The sequence below is a fragment of the Eumetopias jubatus genome, unplaced genomic scaffold (assembly GCF_037043125.1).
Source record: "Eumetopias jubatus isolate StellerSeaLion01/CBP00866 unplaced genomic scaffold, mEumJub1_p1.0 scaffold_3, whole genome shotgun sequence".
Lineage (NCBI taxonomy): Eukaryota > Metazoa > Chordata > Mammalia > Carnivora > Otariidae > Eumetopias > Eumetopias jubatus.
In genome coordinates this window covers 56,352,353-56,377,237 of record NW_028274809.1, presented here as the reverse complement: position 1 = coordinate 56,377,237, position 24,885 = coordinate 56,352,353, and the positions used below count along the sequence as shown (strand labels likewise).

Genomic DNA, 24,885 nt, shown 5'->3' with positions numbered 1-24,885 from the left:
AAAAAGTACAATATATACAACTTCTCTACGATTAAAAATATTGCCTTCTGTGAATGATGAATTCAGACAAGCATCTCTATCTTTATTATCCATCATAGTTGGTCATAAATCCTGCAACCTGGAAGTGGTAATGTTCTTTGGCTTCATGTAATTGTGCTGGCTGGGGCTCTGGATGCTCATGTCTCCATTTTTATTGTGTTGGGAAGTCAGACAACTCTTCCAAGTTGCTGATGGAGATGTTGGCAGTGGCCCAGCTCTCTAGGGTGATGATATTTGGATTGCTTTCTCTAAGGGATTTCTTTCCTCTGGCCAGCGATTTCTCTCATCGTTCTGTGTCCACCCTTTGGAAGACCATGAAGAAAAGAAAACTATTTCCCCGTTTTACAACTTAATGGAGGGTGGGGGAGGGATGGGCATGTTGAGCTGGAAAGCGTAAAAGAAAATAAGTGAGTCACCTTAAATGCACAGACATTAATTCAATCACCCCTCCCCCCTCCCTCCCTCCCTCCTTCCTTCCTCCATTTCACATGCATTTATTAAATACCTTACATGCTCTGCACTCTACTGGGTGTCACCAAAGTCCTAACGGAGTTTCGTGGTCTGGCATGGAAAAGACGACTCTAATAGGAATTTTGGGGAGGAGTGTCAGCTTTGGCAGTGTGTGTGTTGGGGTTACATTAGCTGCTGTAACAATAGACTTTTAAAAAATGTCTTCACACAATAGAGGTTTCTTTCTTACTCAGATAATAATCCAAAGCAGATGGTCCTTATCTGTGGGATAAAGGACTCAATTTCTATCTAGGTCTTCCGAATCATTTTCAGCCCTCAGAGACAGTGAAGAAGACACATTCACTTCTTAGAAACCCACCTTCTACTCAGCTTCCATTGGTGAAAACTTGTCCTATGACCCCAGCAAGATGCAAAGGAGACTGGGAAGCACAGTCCCGGCGGAGCAGCTGCATTTCCATTGGATGGAAGGAAGCAAAAAGGGGAGTGGACAGTTAACCAGGGGGAGAATGTGAATGAATTCTTTTTTTGAACAATTAATCTTCAATGATAATGGAACACTTAGTAGGAAAAGTCTGGTGGGTATCATTTCTACCATAAACTAGAAAAAGGACAAGGAGATCTGAGGATCTGGAAGCTGGGATACAAGCAGGTCCAAGCTCCCATTTCTCAAGTAAGAAGGCATGATAGCGTTTCTGCCACTCCCCATGGAAGAAGTCCGGGAAGGTTTCATTTTCAAAGCTGCCATCCCAGTGTGATTTGGCTCATTTTCTTTTCTTTCTTTTTTTTTTTTTCTTGAAGGGATCATAAAAATTAAATCTAAAATGAATGCAATTCTTCAGAAAGTAGATTCAGTTGCCCTTTGAGATACCTAATTTCCCAAGCTCCCGTTAATGGGTGCCATCTTGCAGTTGGGGAAATGAGCCACTACCTTTGGAAGTCAGGTTTGTTAGCTTTTTTGCCTGAATCCCCTCCATTTTTCTCACAGCCTCAGTGAGCACAGTTTCTTTTCCTCCTAATGTGGTGGGGGATAAAATGAAAGGAAATTTTCCTTAATTCAATAGTGAAATTTGAGAGTTGTGAAGCACTTTGAAATACAAACTAATTAATAAAAGATTGCCGTTCTCATTTTTCACAGCTGAGGAAGCTGCAGTTAACATAGTTGGCCCCAGGCTGTGTACCTTGTCTGCGGAAGAACTTTGCGCCACCAGCCTCGCGTTCTCCCAGAATGGTGTGGGGCCTCTCTAGAGAATAATCAGCTTGTGTACGGGTTGTAGCTAACAGTGACTTCCTCGATGGCTCCACACTGCCTCTGGCACCCGCTATGCACTTAGTAATGTTTTTGTCACAAACTGTGAGTGACCCATTAAAGAGAATAAAGAACAAGTGACTCCCTGGATGGCTCTCTATCTCATGGACACTTTTAGAGATGGAGAAATCTGTTGCCTCATCAGCACTGTTGCTAAACTAAGAATCAGAAAGGTGAGAAGTATCTGTTTCGACCTTCATGGTCCTAAGGCCTTGGGGCCAAAATTATTATTGTCATTGCACAGGTACAGAAATTGAGACCCAGAGATCACTGCTTTCCCAGTGCTGGCTCATTGGCTGGACTTTCATCCTGATGTCACTCTCCTGTCTTGGTCCATCCAGTGCAATATGCCTCACAGACATAGCGTTGCAACTATTTCAGTAAGAAAACAGTCGTCCTAAGTGATGTTGCATGTGAGGCTTGCCTTGAGCACATCTTTGGTGATGGAATACTTGGTTCTGGGTTGTGTCACAGATGCACGCTCACAAACTGGCTCCCATGGCAATGGAGTTTATAACCAACCTGTGAGGCCCAAAATGCTTTGGCTGCACCCACAGTTAAGACATTTCTATCCTGAAGACTATATTATAGTTTGAGGTATAGAGCCCGTCATTACAAACTGTAGGCTGTCACATATAAAGCAATACCTAGGTCAGAACGTAGATCTTTCTAGAATCTTTGTGTATCCCTTCTTGAAGAAATGTATGCTACTTATATACGTGAGAGAATTAATAGTCGTGAATAAACCAAATCAGGACACTTTGGGTTCAGTTTTGTGACCACAGTGAGATCTGATGCTATAAAACTGCACTGTGCAATATGAGAGCCACTAGCTCTCACATGTGGCTACTATGAATTGAAATGCGCTCTAAGTATAAAATGCATACTGGATTTTGAAATCTTCATGTGAAAATAAGATTGCAAAATATCTCATTTTTATATTAATTATATGTTGAAATGATACTACTTCTGGATATATTGGGTTAAACATGACATGGTATTCAAATTAACTTCACCTGTTCCTTTTTACTTTGTAATATGATTACTGGAAAATTTAAAATTCCATATGTGGATCACCACTTTCTCCTGGAAAGTGATCTTATAGAACTCTAGTTTTATAAGAATCTTCTAACTATGAAAGCTTATTCAACCTCCGAGTCCCTCAAACCACCAGAAGCCTCCGCTGTTAGCAACAGCTTCCTTTAGAATCAACAGGAAGACATCAGTGTTCAAGCAAAAGAAATGTTTCCTGACTTCTGAATTTGTCTTCCTTATTTTATTTTCTAATATTAGAAAAGATTTGAAAGAAAAGACTTTTCGTATCTTTTTCCCTTGGCTAACTCTTACATGCGCCTCAAGACACTCCATGTACCGGACTCTTGGAAGCCATCCCTCCCCACTGAAGTGGCCTGAAACTGAGTTGGGTGCTTCTGTTTTGTGCTACCAGAGCCAGACTGTCACCACTTGCTTGTCTCTTTACCCCATTTTCTATCAATTCCTTATGGTCAGAGATTATCCTTCATTTTTGTATTTTCAGTATCTAGCACAGTGCCAGGAAACATTACACAATGTTTGTTGACTAATTCCTTAATTGAAGAATGAATGAGCACAAATAATTCTTTAGTTGGAATTGTTATTTCAGAATTATTAATAATAGGAGCTGACATTTGATTGACACTTCACAAAAGTTTCATTAGTTAATCTTCACAAAAGTATTTGGGGGGAAATCCTTCCTCATTAGAAACATTACATTTTACTAACCACAGTTCTTCATAATGACTCCCCCAGCCAGTCAGAAGTACCCTGAAAACTATATTGATGAATATAGATTGCTGTGTGAAAATGATAAAGTAACAATTTATTTGTATTTGTAAGTCATAAACCAACTAAGATGATGGCAGAGAGGATATTAGCAAGATATATGACATGTTCTTTGGGGATGGAGGAGGTGCCTACAGAAAAAGTCATCTGTTGTGTTTGGGGTGCCATATAATTTAAAAGTTAATGAGGGGGGCGCCTGCATAGCTCAGTTGTTTAAGCATCCAACTCCTGACTTAGGCTCAGGTCATGATCTCAGGGTCATGAGATCAAGTCCTACATCAGGCTCCAAGCCCAAGGTGGAGCCCGCTTGAGATTATCTCTCTCCCTCTGCCCCAGCCCTCACCACTCACATGCGTGCTCTCTCTCTATAAAAAAAAAAAAAAAAGTTAATGGGAGTGCTCTAATATTTATTCTGGCACAAAAAACATAAACTGGACTGCTAAGGATAAATCAGGATATATGTTCACCCTAGTTATATCAAATAAGAACCATTTGTCAAGCTAAGTGGCCTATGATACAGAAAGGATGGATGGGCTATCCCCAGGCTGATGGGATAAAAGAGACCCTCATTGTGAATGGAAGACCTGAGAGGAGACTGGCAGTCCACGATCCCAACTATGTCTCCGGATGGCCCGACTATGCCCTACTGAGTGGATGAAACTTTTCAGCTGGTCCCTGCAGATGGAGCAACTTCATGCACTCTGTGGGCAGAGGTCTGATCACCTGCTCATCAGCTCACAAACCCAGAATGCCGCTTGGAAGGACCCATTCGGTCAGTTGTGGGGAGATGGCTTCTTTGACCAATGCCAACTGAGCTAACACCTTCCTCTTGCTTCCGTGCTCCTCATCAAAGTGGTTGGGAACATGGAGGGGTTATAGCTCTGCAGCTCATTGATGCCACATGCCTCTGTCATTGTTTCTAGTGTGTTCCTACTAGCCTTGGAGAAAAATGAAAAGCTACATTATCTCGATAAGAGCTTTTGATGAAAACCACTGCATATACTCTTATTTGTTTGAGAGATGAAGAAACTGAGTCGTAGAGATATGAAGACATCTGCCGGTAGCGTGAACCAGTGGGGAGATTTCTGAATCCCAGTCTGGGGCACTTCCCACTGCAACTCACAGTTTCATGGAAACCCCCCAGCTGAAGACTGCCCTGCCTTCATTTAACTTGCAAATGAGCTTGAAATTTTCAAGAGACAGAAGTCTGACATTGGCTCTTTGTTTCCTGCAGGTGTGGTCACCTCGAGTCATTTTTTTCACCCAGTTCTCTTTGAGTAAATGGGACTCTGTGCACCTGACCACTACAGCAAGTCTCATAGACGCCTGTGTTGCTCCAGAGCTCCATGGACGCCAACTGGCATTATTTAAGTGTTCATTCAAAATCTCCTTTAGGGTGACTTCTGTGCACCTGAAGGGCCCGTTCAAGAAGCCCAGCAAATGGCTGAAGACAGATTCTTCAGCCAGAGGAAAGAATTATTACCTTACCATCAGTCTAATGAAAACAGAGGTGAAATACCAACCTGCACCAGATAAACAGCACGCCAAGCCATCCATCACGCTCAGCCGCACTGAGCAGAACAGCCTAACTGATTTCACTCGACTTTCCTGCTTCACAGCATCGGAGAGCTGGGACCTTTTCCCACAAGTCTCTGTCAGATGAAGACCTGGACAGGAATCCTTTAGGTCATTCCCTCTCCCAATCTAAATGTTCTTTTCTCGATAGCCACAGACAGCAGTAGCTTCTTAGTGCCCCACTTCTCACTTGCATGCTCCAAGCTGGTGTTCCCGTCCAGCACCCGTTTTTTACCACTGGCTCCACTCAGCACCTCCAGAGGCAACATTCTTTCTCAGGGCCAACCAGCCAATCATTAGCATAACCCATCATTCAATCTCAGTGCTTGCCCACTATCTAGCAGGCCCTCTGGGTATAGAGATGCAAGGCCCTGTCTTCTAAGAGCTCAGAGTCTAGGGGAGAAGACAGAAATCTTGCACATGTACAGACATTCTTTTACTTCTTGCATATATCGTCACTCATTTTGCCTTAACGACATCCTATGAAGTAGAGGAGGCTCTAGTAAACTCACCTTCAAGAAGAGGAAGCTATGACTTCGATACACGGAGTCACCCAAAGTCATAGATGGAAGCAACCTAGAGCTCTGAATATTTTTTGAATATGTAATTAGACTTCAGTCTACCAACCCCAGCTCAGTGATTTCCCTTCACTATATAAGACTTGTTAGATTTCTTTTTCAGATTGCCCCTTTTCTTCTAGAAATCTAAAAATCAAGTCCTTTGTAGTATATACCAAGTCAGCCCCCATGGGAGGCCCTCCACCCAACCATTACTCCTTATCATCCCCCTGCCCTGGAAGTTAGTGCTTTAATAGTCTTAAGGAATCTTCAGAATTGCCAACTTGCATCCTTAAATTGGGTAGCAGCTCCTGGGTGTGGCTCCTCCTAAACCTACAGCCTGAGGAAATATAAAAAATATGGCTCCTGGATCAAGACGCAGCTCTATTTTGTTCAGGATTCTCATCCCATGCGGTCCTGAGCTTTCACTGTGTGCAAAGATCTGGGTCTCCTAGCAGAGCGATTCTGGCAGGAAAAGCATCATGCCTGCTGGTGACCGCACAGTAAGCTGATGCAACCAGGTGGTGGTGAATCATTTACATCAGCCAAACAGAAAGAACCCAGTGAAAACGGGATCGGCATTGTAATCAGGAACAGCCACTCATCACTCCCTTACCCAGGGCAGCACGGCAGAGAATTTCTGGATGGCAACAGAATATATAATCCATCTTTAATATGTGGTTCCTTGATTCTTCTATTGCATATGGCTTGCATCCAAAAATTCGTTTTGCTAGCATTCCGATGTTTGTATGCTAAATGCCACCAAGTCAAACTTAAATGTCTATTTTTCACTTTCTGTGTCTGTTTATTAGAAGCATAATGCATGTTTATAAGAAAAATTTCAACAGATATTTAAATGTATCATAAATTAAAAATCATCAACTTGTTTAAATACAACGGTATGTTTTTGGCTGGCAGGGCCAAGGAAGGCCAAGGAAGCCAATTTTCTAGTTCCTAACTCAGCATCACTCACAAATATTTGGTCTTGTAAAAGAGATGTGACAACCTAATGAACCAAATCCTTACCTATGCCTTTACCTTTCAGAAGAAAAAATCCTTATGACCTTCACTGGCTGGATAATCACAGACCCACAACCAGGAAGTAAAATCCTTAAAGCAGGGACTGTATTTATAAACCTCTTTGGGTTTTGCAAGCCGAGAGACACTTGAGAGGGACTGCTCTGAATGCCTGGCTCTATCTTTGCAATGGTGACTAAAAAAAGCAGTGTACGCTTTGTTAACAATGGTCTTGTGAGGAACATATTTAAAGAGCTCTAGCATGTTGTAAAATCATGTCTGTTGATCTCTGAAATAAGGAATCATAACAGAAACAAAATTTAATATGAAATATATCAGTGGACTGCTGATGATTCATATAGCACATGCACCAAGCATATGTTAGCTTGTTTAATACCTGCAGCAATTCTACAATGTGCTAATAACTCCAATAGACAAATGAAGAAACTGGACTAAGACTCTACATCTAGTCAGTGGCACAGTTACTACTTGGACCCAGGTCTTTCAGAGATGGTCATACTCTCTAGCTACCTCACAAGAAACTGATGAATATGTGAAAAAATGTTGACTATCTGTAGCGGAGGATATCCCTTTCCAGGGAACAGAAATACCCTTTCTTCTATCCTGGACAACTCTTCCCTGGTATCACAGGATCTGAGAAGCTGTCGTTATTTAGAAATCTTCCAAAGTGAGAGTGAATAGTATCAGAAGACGCTCCATGCAGACCGTGGTAAGGACAGATGACACGTCAAGTCACACGCACACGTGCACGCGCACGCGCACACAATCTCTGATGACTGGAGTGACTCCCCTCCTTGAGTCTGTTGCACCTCTCCCAAGGGCACCCTCTTTAGCTTGGGTCGTGCTGTATTCCTAGAGTGGGTGGGTTTTGCAAATGAATTTCTTAGTATGCTAATGAGCATGACTTAAAAAACAAAAGGTGGGGGTGGTGATGAAGTTTCTTGGTTTTAAAAACAAATGTTTGAGAGAAATGCAAACATAAAACAAAGGGAAAAGGGCATTGTGACCATCTTTCAAAGATTGTCTCAAACTGACTTGAGAAACTTCTTGCAGGACTTGGGCTCCTCAGGACACTGGGCTTTCTCTTTTTCCCTCTGAACGCTCTTCCCAAAAGGTAATGAAACATTGTGTCTCCTTCAATTAGATGCATTTATTTAAGTAGCTGAATGCTTGGCGGCAGCCCCTTGTCCTCCCCCAAGTCTCTCGGAGCCGTCTCGCCATCACTCCTCAAGGACATCTATCATTCATTGATTTCCATTGCCTCTCACACTGACACGTAGTAGATGCACACACTTTGGAGCAATAAGTTCAATTTTACTGGAACCGTATCTGACCATATTAGCATCTCACCCACTGTGGCTGTTCCATAAAATGCCAAATGATGAGAAGAGCTGGGATTTGGGACTTTTCTTCTGTGGTTGTGAAACTTGGAAGTAATCCAGCTGTCAAGTCAAAGACAAACTTCACCTGTGCTCTTTCAGATCCATCACGCCTGTGAAATGGGAAGATAAGGTTACACCCAGTGAGGTGCTGAAACATGGGAAATCGAACCAACCCAAGGGCCGCTTTAATTAAAGCAGAGCTCGGCCGAGCGGGGCTTATCAGCAAGGGACCTGAGACTCCCCCAATGTGTGCAGCTCAAGATCAAACCCAGTCAGCCCTCACCCGTGGCTGAGAGGCACCAGAAGCCCCGTGTGAAGCACAACCTGAACTTTGCTGGCAGTGGCCCAAACGCCTGCAACAGACTTTGATCATGTAGCCGTAAGTGCCACAGGATTTCGGGCCAAACCGAAGCTCAGCTACTCTCACGAGCAATGACAAAAGGTGGAGATCAGAGAAAAGTAAGAAAGGGCCGAAACTTCAATCATATGCCAAGGACATAACATTATGTCGAGAAGCGGTCAACGCCTCCCAAACTGTGCCTGAGCCTCGGGGCAGAACAGAAGCATCCAGATCTCCCTCATGGATATTTTGTCTTTTCACATTTCACATGGTCTTGTTATGAAGTTCTTGTGCACCCGTAAATAGCTTTTCCTATAGTACTATTTCTTCCTCTTGGGCATTTATACTCTCCCTGCCAGAGAATTCTGAGGTGGTCTGGATTCTGGACAAACACGATTTGTTTCTCTCTGGTGTGAAGGAGCTGAAACCGAGCCCTGCGGTGGGAAGGCTGTTCTCATGGCAAGAGTCTGCCGGCTTTGAAAAAGACAGGGTGTACGTTCAGCCCTGATTTCTGTGTGCCTTTGGCTCAGGAGGCTCCAGGCGTGGGGTCCACACGGCTGGCAGCCGAGTGTTGAGGGAAGGAAGGCCGGTGTGCAGTGTGTGCGGGCGGAGCGCGGGGAGGGGGCGGCTGGAGCCCCCCGGTGCGCTGAGTGACGAGCCACGCCGCGGGCTGGGCCAGGGGTCCTGCTCGGCTGGGACCCCTGTGACCCCCGCAGCTTAGGAGCTCTGGAGTCTGTGGCTGTGGAGAGGGAGTTCAAAAAAGAAATTTCTTCCGCTTGCATTCCTTTTCCAGCAGGTCTAACACTCCTTCCCTGGGCTCAGAGTCACTGTCTGTTTCATTTGCTACGGTGCTGAGTGTCACCTGTAAAATAGTTACTTTCATTGCTGATTATACCAGTGGTAGCCAAGAACAAGGCCCCCAAAGAATTGGGTCAAAACAACAACAAGACCACCACAACTATTGTCCGTATCATTATCACGCGATCATCATGCGGCTCCTCTGCCTTCCCCTGCAAAGGTCGATTCTGCAACACAAATCTTGGGTAGCTGAAGTCACCCACTTTTCTGTTCTTTCAGCTCCAGGCATAAATCTCCAGCAGAAACACGAGGCGGGGTCATGTGCTCCTGTGTCACGTACAGTCCTTTTGCAGGTTGCTCCAGACCTGCCGGGGGGGTGTGGGGGGGTGTGCTAGCCTTGGTATCGTCTTACTCAACCAGCTTACGATAGCTGAGCTTTGTTCCACGTTGAATTATTAGCATTGTTTGAAGTCGTTGAAATTGTCATTTAAAATAGTCTTTAAGGGGCGCCTGGGTGGCTCAGTCGGTTAAGCGGCTGCCTTCGGCTCAGGTCATGATCCCAGGGTCCTGGGATCGAGGCCCGCATCGGGCTCCCTGCTCAGTGGGGAGTCAGCTTCTCCCTCTCCCTCTGCCTGCCTCTCTGCCTACTTGTGCTCTCTCTCTGTCAAATAAATAAATAAAATCTTAAAAAATAAAATAAAATAAAATAAAATAAAATAGTCTTTAAAGCAGAAAAGGACATAGGCTTGTCTCTCTGGGTCTCCCAGTCCAAAGTGCTTATATCATTAAGTAATAACAAGAACGAACAACAGTCCTGGAGCCATGTGTCGATGCGCATGATTAATGTCCTTCCCTTGCTGTCTTCGTCCTCCTGCTCCGACCTCATGTCCCACTTCTCTGTCTCGCTCTCTGTGCTCCAGCCCCCGCCCTCTGACTGCTCTTGGGGCACATGAGTCTTGGCCTTTGCACCTACTTCCTCTTTGGTCTGCCTGTTCTTTCCCGGTATGTGCACAGTTCCCCCCCTCCCCTCTCCCAGGTCTTTGTTCAAATGTCACTGTCATAGGGACGCCTTCCCTGGCCACTCCACCTAAAGCTCCTCCTGCACCGACACTTTCCATCTTCCTTTCCTGCCTTGTTTTTCTCTTAAGCGTTTATGTTAGCCTATAGATACATACATTCTATACATTTTATTTTTAGCTAGTTTTAGTGTGTGTTTCTCCAAGCAGAATAGAAAAACAGAGAGCAGAGGGGTTTTGCCTGTTTTCCCTGTTGTGTTAGGGCCTGACACATGGTGTTTAATAGGGAGGTTTGAATGAATGGATACGTGATTTGGGGCCAGGCTCTGTGCTGGCCCCTCGTGATCAACCAAACATGCTTTCTCATTGCAAGGAGTTTATAGACTCGTGGGAAAGACACATACTAAGAAATCAAGACAAAATATGCTTCCTGCAGGGAGCTAGCTATGACAGCAGATGGCAGGGGAGCCTTAACCCGGTCTCCCTGCAGTAGGGACATTCAAGCTGAGGCCTGAGCCTGTGTGAAGTCAGAGACAAGAGAGAATATGGTGGGTTCTAGGCGGTTAATGACAGGTTGTGAGAAGAAAGAAGGGGCCGTCGGTGCAATGAAGCTCAAGGTGGGGAGGGTTGGGTCGTGAAGGCCTCACCAGCAGTCTAGAGGAGACTGAGCAATGGGGAGCCCTGCCAGGGTTTTAAGTAGGGAAATGACATGATCCATAATAGCATTTTAACCGAATTTGAGAGAAGCAAGACACAAAGCTAAAATGAAGTAGACCTCAGTATGTGCAGACTGTCAAATCTGTCCCTAAGAAACCTGGTTGGCTCCAGACAAACAGGACTAGTAAGCACAGCAGCACCATTTCTCGGAATCCTTACAGTTCTAGGAGCATGCTGAGCTCATTCCTGCCTCAGCACTTTCACCCACCGTGTTCCCCGTATTGGAAACGTTCTCTGCATCTACCCAAAGCTGCCTACCTTCCCAAACACAGTTGCAAATGCACCTCTTCTGGAAAATCCTTTCCTAGCTCCTTCTGTCCTCCTTGATATTTCTTTCCTTTGATCTAAAACACTGAGATATGCACCACACAATTTAGCTCTTAATGCTCTACTTTCTCAAATAACCGGATCCTTTATTACCCCAAGTAGAATGTCCTCTCCTTGCAAATGAGGACTCCACATCCTACCCACCTTCTCCACACCTACCTACAAAAGGATGAGAACAAACTAGAGTCCTCCAAAATGTACCAGGTTGATGTACGTCCAGATGATTGAATAGATACGGATAATTTGTAATCTTAGAAGGACTCTTTATGGAGTCATACTTTAGATATGAGGACATCTAGGTACCTATATGTAGGTCAGCAGGGAAAACCAGAGGGAAAAACTAAGCTTTAGAGGCATCATCTGACTATAATTTAGTTGAGTGTAATCAAGAAAAATAAAATTGGAAAGCCCCCTAAGATGACTGGGCACTTGTAAAGAGCAAAGGCCAACCATCCAAAATTTAAAGGCAAGTCTCAAATCCCAACTGAGGCAATTGCGGCAAGAATATCCAGTAAGACCTAAAACCCAAAATTTGGTGAAGTTTGGCCAACTACATAATGACCGCAAACCTCAGTTCAGTTTTGATATCCAAGGTGATGGAGTGACACGTGTAGGAACACCTCTATTTCTGGAGTAAGATGCCATAGCATTTCTTTCTGTTGTTGTATTGAGAATATGAACAGATTCATTAATGGTCACTTCATTCATGTATGCTTCCAGTATCTTCTCAATGGCTCTTAAGGCCCACTGAGTGGATCAACATAAAACCGTGTCATATCTCTTGGCTCCAGTAGAAAAATCGCAGTATTTTGCAGTAAACGATCTTTTCGTGAAGATTTAATGACGTTTTAGTTAGGCCTCCTTAAGAGTGACAATGAATGGGCTTCACACTGCTGATCGAGATCAAACAGTTTGTCAGACTGCTACAATATTGCTCAGACATAAAAGTTATTGCAGGTCCTCTGTTGCCTCAACTAGGCAGCAATTATCGCCGTTTTATTTTGTGTATCAGTTACAACGTGATGGGGGTGCCAATCACACCACTCTGCTTACAGGTGTGTAAGCATTTTTATTCCCGGTCCTTATAATCCAGAGTTCCCAAGGTGGCCATAAAAACTAACCAAGGAATGAATCCTGGCCCATAAAAGCCACTTCCCACAAGAATTTTTGTAAAATACAAATGAGAAAAAAGCTCCACCTCTGTCATTCTTGCATTTCCCACGGGCCCCAAACACTTTCCCTTATTTTTTTCCTTTCTCCAAGTAAATTGCGTACCTCAAGGCCTTTGGCTCAGTTTTTAACCTGACTCATCTAGGAAAAGGTGATCACTTGGAGTAAAAAGAATTAAGTTCTTTTGTGTTACCAAAAAATATTTTTTTTCCTTCGGTTATGATGGGAAGAGGGAAGCCTGGCTGGCACTGAAATATCAAGTCTGAATTCAGAGCTACATTTCTGAGTGTAAACCAGGTGCTACTATTATAACTGTGCATTTAGTTGCTCTTTTTCCTTGAACAATCTCTAAAATTTTAGGTAATGAAAAACAGATCAAAGATTCAATCTGGTTTTTTCCTGGCAACTCCAGTAACATATTTACAGACTGCAAACTGTGTGCCAGGTACTTTATAAATTAATGTATAAATTAAAATTAATTTACAAATATTAGGTCATTTAACACAATAACACTGCAAAGAGGGATCACTGCCTTCATCTTATAAGTGAGGAAACCAAAGCTCAGACCAGATAAGCAACTTGCCAGAGGTCACACGGTGGAGCTGGAGCAAAACCCAGGCCCATGGGCAGAGGTGAAATCCTTGGGGATTTTCTGTCATCATAACAGAGGCAGGTCATGCTAAAAAGTACAAATACTTTGGTGGAACAAGCCACTTACAGCTAAATATATATTCGAAAGTGCTTAATTCAGCTAACATAGCGTAAGTGTCTGAATAGCACCTGCTAGGACTCTGCAGGGCTGGGCCTAAGAAACATTCAGATACACGCAGCCCCTCCGCTTAGCATGCCTGTTTTTGTCCACATCGTGGAAATCTAGCAATTTCCCTAGTGGTCTTAAATTCATTCAAAATTTACTGTGAGAGTTAATGTATCCTGAGGGCTGGCAGGTAGCACTGACTCAAAGCTCGAAATGCTCTTGCTCTCAAAGAGGACTCTTATCCTGGGCTCTGGCCAAAGCTGGGCCAAGCGTGGTAGGTTAGCCTCATTCGATGTTCATGCGAGCTGGACTCACCCTCAGACAGCTGCTAGCTGTAAAGTTTCATTTTGTCCAGATCCACTCCCAATATTGCATATCAGTCAAAATCTGATTCACCGGTTTTTCACGTTTTCCAAAAATCAATTTCCCCTCTCATGGTTTGTAATTTTAATGAGGAGAAAGGAAGGGTGGGGGGGAGGGAGAAAGCAGGAGGGGGAGAAGGGGAAAAGATGTGATGCGTTAAAAGCATTTTTAAAACAATTATTGACCAAACAGGGATCTCGGATACACAAGATCTGTTACCTCTTTCACCTCTTTTATATTTTTATCAGAAGCCCAACAGGCAAAGACCAAGTCAGCTTCAGTATTTGGCACGGAGCCCACTGCAATACTGATGACATGATCTCAATCATGATTATATGCTACCCTCTTATCATTATGTGAATACTATTTTATAAGCTTTAATAAGTTGCTTGAGCATTTAAGATGAATGGTTTAGAAGTCTAAATTCATATTCACGCCAAATATGTAGGACATATTTTTCATAACTGTTCTTGTCCCTTGGGTCAGTAATACAGTTTATAATCATCATAAAATTTCATTCTTAATTCCTTTTAATTTATCAGAAGGAAAACATGGGTGGTTATTACCCAATTAAAATACTCCTGGTGCTTTTAAGATAGACATTGCGGGGTTTTTGGAATTTTACTGAAGACAATTAAAAAAAGAAAGTGCAGCTGCGTGACTTCAGAGGGTTTTTAAGCGCTCCGAGTTTGCAGAGATACTCAGCTGCTCTGTATCCTGTTTCTGCCTGTCTTGTCCTCATATCATCCGTGATGTCATCAAGAAATAATTGGAACATTTTACCCACGTGAAAGGTGCAGGAGTGTGTGACTAAAGACAGAATTTTCATTTGGTAGCTATAGAATCCATTCTGATACACACACACCCTACAAATGACTTGGCTTATATTTGCCAAGAGCAAGGACCAGGGAGACCACCAAAAACCTGAGACAAGTGCATGAATCTGAGTCTACCTCCTCGGCTGGACGGGGTACCACTTGCTTTGTGAGAGACACAAGAGGTGTACCCTTCAGATGCATGCTTTGTGAAGGTGATGTTTTCTTCTAGACGATTCCTGTGGCACTAGCTAGAAAGCAATCCAGTACGGCGGACTCAATTACAATGGCTACAGTTTCTTCCCAAGAAATCAGATGAATCAGGGTGATTAATACCCACCAAAAGAAAATGTCTAGACATCACAATTGCGTTTTAATTCATTATCAAAAAAGGAGATACAGATTTAGCCTCATACTCCTTCCTTTAGGCAGCTCAGCTTCTGCCCACTTTCCTCTGTTTGATTGTGACCTTAAGGCGAAACTATGTAGGAATCTATCTTTATTTTCTCCCTCTTACTTACCAGAATGTCTTAATTTCATGCATACGTGAATCCAGTTTTTGAAAAGAAAGCCCCCCCATTCATAAACTTCTGACAGTTTATTTAATATTAAGATGAAAACACTCTCTGTGAGGGGTACTGTGATGATCGCTGATTTGTGTCCAGGCGTTCAAACAGTGAACCGCTCCAAAAGAGAACAAGTTGAGTCTTCATAGTGACAAGATCGTAGATGTGCCTAACTAACAGTTTAGTTGCTGCACATGCTAAGGGTAAATGGTCACTTAAATATTTGCAAATAGCTTTTCATTTGTAGGGCGTGCTATAGTTTATCAAGAGGTCTGGCTCATGTTGCATCATTTGGTAAAAAGTAAGCATACCGACAGTTCCCAGAACCAACTCATGGCTGTCTCCTACATATTGTTCAATGTGACATTTACTTATTAAATACACAAATTTTCACTAAAAATATTTAACCTGAGGACCCCTATAATACAAGGTGACAAAATAAGATACATTCTTAAGTTAAAAATAATACATCCTTAAAAGCACTTTTCAGTGCAGGTCATTACTTAAATGGGTGTCACCCACTAGGCACATTTGGCCCCAGTTATTGTCTTTTGCTCTAGCATGAGACTCTAATGCCTGCACACTAGTTATTCCAGTTCTCAAAAGCGAAGAATTTTGATATATGGCTCCTCATTGTGAAAGCTTACCTCTTTATGGCTTCGCCCAGGTGAATGGATGGCTCCGGGCTTTTCTTGTAGGCTCTGACCTTGAGAAACCAAGTCTGGAATATGGGATCTGCAGGCGCTGACTTGTAAAGGAGACACCCGCACCTGCAGATACACTGCCTTTAGTGATCTGGGAAACTCTAGTCAGGGAACATGGAGTCACTAAGTCTTTCAAAGTAGGAACAGAGCCCTTACTTTTAAGGAGGCTATCCAAACAGGTGACAAAGCGCTGCATTTCAAAGACAGGAAATCCCTTCAAACGTTAAATTGTAAGGGCACAAAATGACCTACATTCAGGAAAACGGGGAGCCAGTAATTCAGTCATGTTTGTTCCAGTTTAATGATGCGTGTTTGGTGGATATTAACTGGTCCTGAGGATCCCTACGCTACGTAGAAGGTAGCCTTTCCACCAGCAACCCACCCTTTCAAGATCTTATTTTGAAAAAGGCGCTTGAGTTCACATCCGATTGAAGTTACTATGTAAAGACTCTCTCTGGGCTAGTTTTCGCTCTTAAAATTGGTCTGGTTTAAAATTACAATGGCTCAGAATGTGTAAGAAACCATGAAAATGTTTTAACGTCTTCCTGAACATGAAAACCAAGGGAAGGCATCGGCCTACGGTGCGGCCTTGGAAAAGGAGCAGATGATTACTTCAGGTCTGAAGGACAGCCTGGAAGCTCCCCAGTATCGAGGCTCAGGATTCCCCACTCGTTTCTCCCAGCTCCGAGTGCCATGTCTTAATGGAGGTCTTGCCAATCCCCAAAAGCACTGAGGGCCGTGGACGCAGCAGTCTGCACCATGTCAGAATGAGTACTCAACTCGTGTCCAGTTCTCTCAGAATGAAAGGGCTGGGGACGGGCATGGCTGAGGGGACAGAGCACAGATCGGGCTCTTTTCTCCCTGCGGGGCCTCTCGTTCTCCCAGCACTCAGAAGAATTACTGAACAAAGGTGCAAGCGGGAAGGAAACGGGTGGGTGAAAGGCAATCCCATTTCAGAACACAAAAGTTGTCCTTCAGTGTCTACATTTTCAAAAAGTGAAAATCAAAAAAAAGGGTTGAGGTTGGAAAATTCCTGTGTCACCAAAAAGCTTAACCTACATTCCATAGTTTTATCAGCGTGAGCCTCTCTGAACAACAAGGTCAAAGTTGACCCTGCTTCCCCGCTTACAAAGCAAGTCAACTGATTTTGTATGTATAGCTATAAACTGTTTGCAAGTTTCTTAAGTTAGGCACTCGGGATGAATTATGAATGGAATTAGCCAGCTTGACTTGGAATTTCCTCACTTTTACTGGTCTTTAAACAAGATTTTTATACATTCATATGTAATCAATGGGACCAACACATGAAATGGCCCTTAACATAAAACACTCTGTTTTAGAGTGATTTTGCAGCTCAGGAAACTTAAATATGAACTTCTAATGTGGAAAAGGTAGTTTTTACATACTGCTTTAAAACTGATCTGGAAAACTGATGAGCTGGCCACAAGATTTCTGTCAGAAACCAAAATTAAGTTTATATTTTAAAATATAATTTTAAATGCTTGCTTTCTTTCCCGAAGCCAATCTGCTTCTCATATCCTTAGCCTCAGTCACCTTAAAAATACATAAATTTGGTATCTGGTTTTTGAGTTTTTAAGTTGCAGTGTAGCATAATTTAGATATTCATAAATACACAGAACAAGGAAATCCTTCCTGAGTGCAAAACTACCTTTAAAATTACCATTCAAATGAGTGAATGCTACAAGTATACCTCCTGGTTTAATTTCGGCTATTAGCTATTTCCTACCTTAACATACATTCTTCCACCTAAAAGTTGCGCTGTCTTAAAATTTTCCTGCAACCTGGCATGTCCAAATTGATTTCAGTAGAAGACTGAGTGCATAAAAACTGTGAGATCAGGATCAATGTCAAGTTTTGAAGAGAAAAATGAACTTGGGTTGATTTTTACTTCAACAGGGCACATGCTCACATTTATCCCTTGGTATATATAAAAAAAGATTTAAATAAAATTTTTCTCAAATGAAAACAAGAAAGTCCCATAACACTATTATCAAACAGCTAATATAACACAATTCTTGGAACATTTAAAAGAAAGGTACTAATTAAAGTACACACAAAAATTTCCCAAAGTTAAAAAAGCGGTTGGAAAAAATACTTCTCAGGCACTTAGAATATAACTACTTGCACATTTTAATGGTCTTGTAGATTACAGTAGTAAAATATTTTTACAAACTTCTTGCCTTTTCAAGTACCTCCAACGTATCAAGGGCCAAGAATATTCCTTTTCCTTCGAATACATTCAAAAGTATCCACCATCTTGACAGAAATGTTGTTATGTAATAATCTTCTTATACCTGATTATAGTGGTTCTAGAGAATGGAAAACAGTCTCTGATGTTTTTCTGAAAGAGAAAAATAGTGTGGAAGAACCCCTTTAAGACATGTTTTTATATTCATGTAAAATGTGTTAATTCCCAAGTTTCTATACAAAAAGCCTTTGATATTACAATTTTATATGGACTGCATTTATGGGCTTGGAAACCCTCTCCCCTCCACTAAACTCCTTGAGTAGGGTTGTACTAATCTTGTTTAAAATTTTTTAAAAATTACCTACACCAATCATTTATCTACCTGAAGAGAAATAAAAATGCTAGTCGTGATGGTGTTTTTAATAATTATGAAAATGCTTTTTCTGAAGGACAAACGAACTTCAGTCTGAAAGATGAACACAGAACAAAATAATACGAGTATAAAGTTTCCTTTTGGAATTCACAGATCAACAAAAAACATTTATCATAAAATTTTAAATACAAAACTTTTAGTCTGAACTCCTGAGAAAATCGTATGTGATAAAATAATTGTTTCTGTACTTCCATAAACATACCTGCCCTTCATTTTCAAAGGCAACACTGACCGACCACATTTACAACTGCTGTTTGCTGGGCCACTGACATGTCATCTGTCCCTTTCCCCCGAGGCAGGCAAATGGAGTCAAAAAGGAATTTTTTATTTATATCCATTCCTTTTAATTCTGTTTTTAGTAGGTCTCAAATCCTTTGACGGCAAATGTCAAACCACATTTAAATGGACTTGTTTGCTTTTTTAACTCCAACGATCCAGTCCAGGCTACTTCAAATTCAATACTTCGCAAATGACAATAAACAGGATTTTTTTTTTTTAATTGTTTAAAACAAAAACCCACTTTTTTTTCATATAAGTCATCACACACAAAAAAATCTAAAACATGGGGCTATAACTACCACTATAGATAAGTTATATTTATTTTAGGCTACAAGTGTCAAGTGAACATTGCTTATCAGAAAGATCCTTGGGTGCTCCATTTGCTTTAAGCGCTACCTTGGCACATCAAAATCAACTGTTCTTGCCGTCGGTCAAACCACAAATAGCAAGCATCCTCATCCTAGTAACCTGTGCGAGGCTCAACAGGAAACTGGAGGATCTTTAGTATATGTGCTGCCGAAGCGAGCACGAAACTGGTGGATCTTAATGTGGTCACGTAACTCACCTCTTCTGAGCTTTAGCAACCGGTTGACTTAAAATGTTTACTTTCTGGCAAGATGTAGCTAAGTGTCAAATGCAGCTTAAAACCTTGAACATCCCTGAAGAAAAATGATGCCACGAAATGTCATTCCCGTTTATTTGCTATTTCACTAACTTCTCAGCAATACGCTCCTAATAGTGACTCCTCAGATGGGCGCGTTTGCAGCATTTTGAAACTACAAAACAAGATGCGGCCCACTGATGAGCTCGACCCAAAAAGCGCCGCATCTCTCACTGGGCACCGTCACCAACAGCTCTCTCCCTAGGAGACAAATACTTTGCAGCTCTCGCACCCTTCTTTACAAACCTGCGCGGGTCTTTCGGGGGGGGAGGGGGTGGCAAGACTTTGGTGGGAGCCGCTTCCCTTCAGCAAAGCAAGGCCTGACTGCAAAGGCGCGGGATGGGTGTTCGAGCCATTTCCTGCCGATTCCAGATTGCACCGGAGCAGCGTGGAGAGGAAGTCGGACTTCTTTTCCAGGCGGAGGCTCCACGTTGCTCTTGGGCAGCCTCGCGCCGTGGGCCGGGGCCAGGGAGGAGCGCGCCCAGGCCAGGCCGGCGGCTCCGCGCGGCTGGGAGGCCCAAGAGAGGGGTCCCGGGAGCGGCGGGGCACACTGAACTCCGGAGAGGGGGCTGAGCGGGGGAGAACTCGCTTGCAGAGCCGCGGGCTCCAACCACGGGCATGCACTTGAACCCGCCGCGAGGCCGGCCACCCGCCGCGCTCAGAGTGCACCGGTGCTCCCCGGCCGTGGGCCTCGCGCGCTCCTCGGCCTCCCTCGGAGGAGCGGCCGGGCCCGCGGCGCTGGGCTGGGGTTGGGGAGGGGGGTCCCCACCCGGTCCCCCGGGTTAGCAGCGTCGGGGCAGCGCGCCCCACTCCGGGACCCCGAGTCTGAAAGCGGAGACCTAGGGCCGCCTGCGGCGAAGCTCGACTTACACTCGACTTTCCGATTTGGAGAAAATGTCACAGGAAAGGGGGGAAAAGGAAAAAAAAAAAGGAACTGTAAATATGATTTGGAGGGGGGCGAGGGCAGAGCGTGTGCGCGCGGCTGGGGCGGCGCGGCCGCGTGGGCGCGTGGCGGGGATTCCCGGTCTCGCAGCGCGCCCTAGTGGACGCCCGGCCCCTCGGCCGCTCCCCGCCGCGCTTGCTCCGGCTCCGAGCTCAGTACAATCTGCAATATATTATTTCTCCCAAAGTATTGACAATGTGTGAGACTCCAGTAACCCCGGAGCTCTTGTCTGTAATCAGCACATTTATTCACATTTAGGCAGAAGAATCCGAATTAAATCCCCGTGACCCAGATTGGGTTACAGTGTCATTTTCCCTGGATCCTCTTTTAAATCCACTCCACACTGCTCCTCTGTCTATTACATGCTAATTTAATTTTACTGTGGACGATATTTTCAGCATTTGCTGAGGACAGTAAATTTTGTAGTTTATGTTATTTCACTTTTTATGACTTTTTAACACTTAATAAAATTTTATTAGAGCACTTTTGTGTTTACAAGGCCACAAAACTCTTGGCAGGTTGTCAGAAGTCCTTTTTATTATGATCCTACTGATATACTGCGAGTAATGAAATAATCATGTCCAGAAATGTATCAAAGGCCAGAGGGATTATCCCACTTAATAGCTCCACAGATGCGCCCAGAAGAATGCGGACACGCGGCGGGACCGGCTGAGAGGCGGCGGCGGGAGGAAGGAGGCAGCCCCCGCGCCTTGCTTTACCATTTCGGTTGCTTTCCTAAAGGGCTACATGCAGGGTCATGTGACTTTCCGCGGTCTCAATAAAAAAAAAAAAAGAATTTATTCTATTGCAAAATGTGCTTTTCTTTTTATTCTCCTTGTGTGGGCATTTAAGGCTGTCCTAGTGGCAGTGGGGCTGGCTCAGCATATCCGTGTCAGTCACTTTCCTCTCATTTCTAAGTGTACTTTTGTGGCATTTAAGCAGCCGCTGGTGACATTGGTGTAGATCTTTGCGGCTTCTACAGCCCTTACGGAGAGAAGGCGCTGGGAGGGACCCGGGAGGGCACGAGGTGTTTTTAAGGTCCTTCCCCTCCTGCCAAACAGCACCTTTTGCTGTGGCTTTTTGTTTTGTTTCGCAAAACAGGGGAATAGTAACTTAAGGACTCCCCTTTCTGCCTTGTGCCAAAGAACCAAAGTATGCTGCTTTTATTTTATTATTTTATTTATTTATTTTTACTTTTGGTAACACTTGCTATGAGGACTGAGATATTGCAGCTCTCTCTTTTTTTTAAGAACCATTTCCTTTTCTTTTAAATATATACATGATCATTTAACACACTGGTGTTAAGTTCATTCTTGCTGCAAAAGAAGGCCATTGTAATTCCTGACCCTGAAAGCAAGGTGGGTGGTTTTGTTTTCTAATTAAATTTTCTGTCTCCAGCTTCATATTTCTCTTTCTGTTATTTTCTGAATAGTGTGCCAAAGTGACCAAAGAGATGAGGAATGGAATCATAAATGGAGTGATTTTTGGAATTACTGTTGCTATGTCCAGAGCACGTGTTCTTCTAAACTTTGGCTCTGAGAGACTTTGGTGATATTTTTCACAAGCATGTGCATGTGCGTGCGTGCGTGTGTGTGTGTGTGTGTTTCATGTTGCAACACATCACATTCAGATTTTGCAGTCTGTCATTGTTTAAAACAACCCCTGGGAAGCGTGCCCCTCTCTCTGGATTGCCTCCATCACACACATGTGTGTACCCTCCCGTTCCGATGTATGGCTGCTCACCAGGGCTCTTTGATTTCAACTTCAAGGGAGCAATTTTGTTCTTTGTATGTCATTTGCTAACCATAGATGAAACTTAGTGCCTGGTCTACTGCGTGTGCAGGATGGTCTAGGTTCTGCAAAGAGCGTATGAGGATAGCACCCATCCCTTAAGAAAAATTTATATCCTGAGACTATGGGGGTAGCCATTTTTCTCTTTTTACAGTGTTTTCCATTTGCAAATAGGAGACCTTTTTTCTTCCTTTTTTTTTTTTTAGTGATTTTTTTTTTTTTTTTAACCATAGCTGAAGAACTCGGAAAGAAAGTGGCATTTGGCTCTGAGTAAACATTCTTCCTTCACTCTGGTTGTTATTGATGGTTTGTATTCTTTGCCTTTTACCAGCAGACACAAGAGCAACCAGAGAAAAGGGTGCAGATTTTAGCCCTCCAAATTTCAGAGCTTTTTACATAAGGGAGTTTATGCCCACGTGCCAGAATCAAGAGGAGCGTATTAATTTTAACTCTGCTATAAAGTGACAGTTCAATTTTATAAGTAATTTGTGTCTAGGACAATTTAAATAATACTTCAAAGGCTGTCATATCCTTCAAATTAGAAATCTGTTTTATTCGATTATGAAATAAACCTCCCCTAGGGTAGATATTTTTAATTCATCAAAGTATGTTTATAATTCTTATGCAAAACAGCAAAAGATTGCCTTGAACGTGATAACTGATGACACCCAGCTTGGTCTAACTAGTGACCGCAGGGATTTTATAGCCCCTTCTGAGGTATTCTGAGGGGAGAGGAAAGGAAAGAGTGAAGCCCCAATCCTATCAGCAAAAAGAGGAGTAAACAAACGAGGCCAGAGGCATGAAATTGGCCCCTCAGATGATCAAGCGCAGTCAGCAGTAAGGATGGGGATTATGAGGAAAGCCCCTAGTCCCACTTTGCTCGGTCCTGATCCAATTCTGCCTATTACTTGTGTGGCCTTGGACAAATTACCTCTCTAGGCTTAGTTTCCTCGTCTGTAAAATGGGACTAATGCTAGTAGCTCCCCCCCACTTTTGAAGGGTGGAAGGGTTAAAAGAGTTAATTTAAACGAAATATTTAAAACAGACCTCAGGATACTTAAATACTTAAAACCTCAGGAAGACTGATGTATCCATCACCTAGCACATGCCTGGCACGTAGTAGATGTCAATAAATACTTGCTGGATAAGGGTTGAGGCTGTTTCATGCTCTGGTTGTTCAGGTGGGACCGATGAGGACACATGCATCAGCCTCAGATCTAGACTTGACGCTACTGAGAATGGACAGCACTCCAGGAAACATTGTGTCCAACTTCTCTTTTACTCTTCCTGTGGGTTTCTATATTGTTTCTCAATTAGCAATTAGGTTATAGTTTTTGGGGAAAGGGAGGGTTCAAATTTGGGGGGTGGGTGGAAGCCCTATACTCAGCACAGTGCTTTGTATGGAAGTAACAGAAAACTGGTAACATAAGCTAATATACCATTACATATCAAAGCACTCTCTAGTATAATCTATTATTTAATAAATAGCAATCGCAGGCACTGTGCTAAATTCTTTGATATATTGTTTTACTTCCTCCTCTCACTGACCTCCATACAGGTAGTTATCAATCTCTGTTTCACGGGTAAGGAAAAATGAAGCTCAGAGAAGTCAAGGGACTTTCCCAAGGTCACACAGCCGGTAAATGACAGATCTGGATGTCTAACCCAGGTCTAGGGGAATGCAAAAGCTAGGCAGTTAGTCGACCACTATCCTACACTGCCTCCCAATCTGTTTGGCATTATAGAGCCCCTTATCAATTTGGTCATTCACAACTGTGGTGTAAACCATGGTGAAAATGGAAATGATTAAGGCTGAAAACCAGCCTTGAATCATCTTGTGCAGAGATTGGAATGCCGGGCTCAGGGGAGTGAGACACGGGCCTGCCTCCCAGGGCCTGTCCCCAGCTCATTCCACAACGACAAGTAGATGTTTAAAAAGGGCCTGCAGGGAAGTCAGGGTTACTTCCCCACCCCCCCCTTGAAAAGCCATGATGATGCTAAATTTACCTGAACTGCTGCTAACACAGCACGTGAATGGAGTTGCATGGGGGTAAAAGGGCAAGAAAGCAGAACTCAGACAAGGGGTGGGGGCAGAGTAGGTTTTCCTTTTCACGAAAAGTTCTTCATGGGCTTTGAAGATATTCATCCTCCGAAGATAATTGGTGCGCGTCCTGAGAATTTCAGGGAACGAAGAACTACCTGAGGCAATAAGAAAAGCCTCGATCCACATATAAAGTCACTTAATGAGCAAGCCAAGGATGATGCAAGGATGCATTGCTTTAACCACACAATTAATTCTGCACCCTTAAAACAAATGTGCACAGAACCCCAAAAGAGCACATCCAAGAGCTTATAAGTTGGTCTAGGGAATATTCAACACGGCTTCAGTAAAAATCCATCCAAAGATAGATTTCTAAAGCGGATGATGGAAAGATGCAAGGCAATGGCAGTTAGCTGGTAAACTTGAGAGTTTTCTTCTCAAGAGGTCTGGTGAGACTCCACCACCATCAAAATAGAATTAATCTTTGACTCAAGACTTTGTAATTCTTATTGCTGGGAGAAGGGGAAGGGAAGGGAGAGGAAATGGAGAGATGCCTCCAAAGGACTCATAACCTGACAGAGCCCAAGCTCGCTATATGAATGCAACAGTGGGCTCTGTAAGCCTGAGTTTGCTGCTTGCAAATCAAGGGCAATGCCAAGCAGCAGTGGTTTGGGTTTTGCTGGGGAAGACCTCTGGGTTTATCAGTCCTCTTGGCACATGATTCAGGCACCTCATTCACCTTTCAGTCTCTGAGTTGTTGTTTTTG

The 24,885-nt window shown here is 43.3% G+C and overlaps 1 pseudogene; it reads right to left on the bottom strand.

Annotated features, from left to right (window-relative positions):
• LOC148164696 (uncharacterized) overlaps nucleotides 1-24,224 on the bottom strand; it is a 149,026-nt pseudogene extending 124,802 nt beyond the window's left edge.
• Nucleotides 24,225-24,885: the final 661 nt, after the last annotated feature.